Source organism: Amphiprion ocellaris, unplaced genomic scaffold, assembly GCF_022539595.1.
Source record: "Amphiprion ocellaris isolate individual 3 ecotype Okinawa unplaced genomic scaffold, ASM2253959v1 Aocel_unscaffolded196, whole genome shotgun sequence".
Classification (NCBI taxonomy): domain Eukaryota; kingdom Metazoa; phylum Chordata; class Actinopteri; family Pomacentridae; genus Amphiprion; species Amphiprion ocellaris.
The window spans coordinates 1-2,847 of record NW_026559362.1 but is presented as its reverse complement, the minus strand read 5'-3'; the positions used below and the strand labels follow the sequence as shown (position 1 = coordinate 2,847).

General features: G+C 43.7%; 1 long non-coding RNA gene across 1 annotated transcript; it reads right to left on the bottom strand.

The window, feature by feature from the left end:
* Window positions 1–1,893: 1,893 nt before the first annotated feature.
* On the bottom strand, window positions 1,894–2,512 carry LOC129348431 (uncharacterized). The gene is made up of 3 exons (XR_008600966.1): window positions 2,457–2,512; window positions 2,238–2,380; window positions 1,894–2,154 (listed from the first exon to the last, which is right to left on the bottom strand). It is a non-coding gene; the product is annotated as an uncharacterized LOC129348431 (long non-coding RNA).
* Window positions 2,513–2,847: the final 335 nt, after the last annotated feature.

Here is a 2,847-nt window from a genome sequence, read left to right as displayed (position 1 = left end):
AGACTGCATGTGCTAAGTTGCCTAAAGATTTTAACAATATGATTGACTTGTCTATGTTCTTCAATATACTGTAATGTATCCAGTGTACATTACAGGAGAGTTTGATGGTCTTTTGGTGGGTGATAGAGGTTACCATGTCAAACCAGAGTGATGATCTTCTAAGTTGACCCCCAACAGAAGTTCAAGCAGGCTCGTTGTAGGACAAGAGCACAGGTGTAGATGATCCTAGGTTTGGTGAAAGCTCATTTATAGTGTCTATGTCACCTCAGGGTCATTCTTGAGAGGGCCTGTGATATTCTTGTGGCCCGTGTTGTTTTTTCCTTGTATTGCTGCAAGTAGAGGAGAGCAACACTTTGCCGTTTAATTTGAAGATGTAGGTGATGAACTTTTTCTTTATTTCATACACATGAAAGAGCTAGTTTTAGTTTGTTTTTCCAATAGTTTACATAATTCAACTGTGAACATGCAGTCATGTCTGAGTTGTTTGCAGGTTTTACATTTGTAGATGTGGCCTTGTAATGTGATTATTCCAGGCTAGCTGTAAATTTCTGTATATATTGTTTTATTTAATTTTGCTCTTTCATTTTTCTTCCTGTTCCTCTTTCTATAGTTTCTGTATTTTTTATTACCCTCTTCCATATTCCTAGTGTGACACTAACAGCCGAAACCAAATTCCTTGCATGCTGTGTACTTACTAAAGCCGATTCTGATCACTTTTCTGTCTTTGGTCTAGGCAAGAGGAAAAGGTGCAACAGAAAATTGGAACTTCCAAGCGTACTTGTGGAGATGCAGGCGAGAAGGAGCGGAACCGTGCCCAGCATGATGAGAACATCTGGTTGCTCTCAGCGAGGCAAGAGAGAATGAAGCGGCCTTGCAGCGGAGGAGATGGCCCAGAATGCTGCCTTCAACCAGTCGTTCCTGGCTGTGCTGGGGCAGCTGGTGCAGGCAGTGCTGGGTGTACTGGGGCAGCTGTGTGCAGGGCAGGAGCAGCCCAGTGAGTCCACCTCCCAGAGACTTGAGATTTAGTTTATATAGTTTTACTTTTAGTCCTCCACTGTAGGAGAGGCCCACCACAGTTGTACTTTGCACATTGTAAATAGTTCTGATTTGCTGCTGACTAATAAACTATTTTTGACTTATGTGATTGCATCATAACTTTTCATTTTGTCTGTTAAGACACTGGTAGGAAAAGAGTCAACAGTCTGAACCAAACAGTTCTGTATTCCCTAATGTGGCAAAATTCGAGGAATGTTTGTAGCCAATTAGACCAATTATGGTCCCGACAACGCCACCTGGGACTTGCACCCAGGAAATCCTAGCTCAGGTGTGTTTCACTGTCCCTAAACCAATTAAGGCTCAACAAGTTCCATTAACAAGGGGGGCGAGACGTGTTCAAATTTAACAATGTTTATTAACAATTTGTGAGGAAGGAAATAATGTCACAACACCAGTTAACATATACTAACTAAAAGAAAGAATGGGCAACAAGGAAAAAAAAAAAAAAAAAAACCCAGGCTGGGGTTTACCCTGCGGCAGGACAACCACAAAGGGGAGAGGAATCCTCAAATGAATCACCCGTGACACTGCAAATAATACACACACAAAACCAAAAGAAAGGGGGGACCGTGAAGAAGACACCACCAGCAGGAAATAACTGCCACAGTAAGCCACAGCACCTGTACACAGAAGACAGAGACAAAGATTAATAAAACATGCCCAAACTAACCATAACTGGTGTGGACAAAAGAAAACAAAACCAAAGAACAATAAATGATGAATTAAATCAATACATGAGGCTATAATAAACTCACAAAGAAAATAACAAAAACACAATTAAACTAATGCAACAAAGCAAACCAAGACACCAAAAGGAAATACCTGAATTAATTCCAAATAACAAAGAAAACAAAACACCATCAACTGAAGTAGCCCTTGCAGCTGTACAAGTTCTGACACAGCAGCAACACAACCAGCCTCTGCACGGAGTGGACGCAGACGGCACTCAGCCCTGCTGGGCTGAGAAGTCCGCTCCAAGCCGCCGCAAACAACTGAATGAAAAAAACATAAACAGTTCACCAAACAAATATTAAAGAGAACCAAAACAGCAGCTCAGCTTGAAGTGATGGTGGCAGTCCGATTATGCCGGGCTGTTAACTGGAAAGAAAAATAACACTGAGTTAAAAAACTCATTACATAAAATCAGAATAGCGGGGGTGGGAAACCAACCCGTCACGTACCTGGCAACTGGAGGGTGTGAGCCACAAGAATACGGCTCACACACACCCACACACACCCAGAGCGAGCCTGTGATCCTATGCCCAGCAGGGCTCCAGCAGATCCCCGCTTCACCCCGGGGAATTCACCCCAGCACTCAGCCACGCTGGAAGGAGTGGAAATATGGTGATCAGCAGATGTAATCACACGCCAAAAATAAAAGAAGGCGGCAGAACACTTACGTATTCAGACAGCATGCCTTGACGGCAATCACAACAGCTGGATACACCAGAGAACGTGCGTCCACCAACGCCGTCATGCCAAACCACAGCCACCACGGAAGCAAGCAGGGAGCGGAGGACAGGAAGCTCCACCGCTGCACACCTGAATATAAAGGGCGCATGGTACCGCCCAGCGATTACGGTACTCGCACCGCTGGCACGGCGCCCAACAGCGGCCAGGAGGGAGACGACCTCCTGTCACACTAATAATGCATTTATGTTTAATGGGATTTAACATGTTTTAACACAAACTCCTTTATGGTTCATAATTCCGTTTGACTGAATTACACCAAAGCAATACTGATTTATCAAACTGGAATATTCTTAAAACAGCTGTTTTAATGTTTTGGTG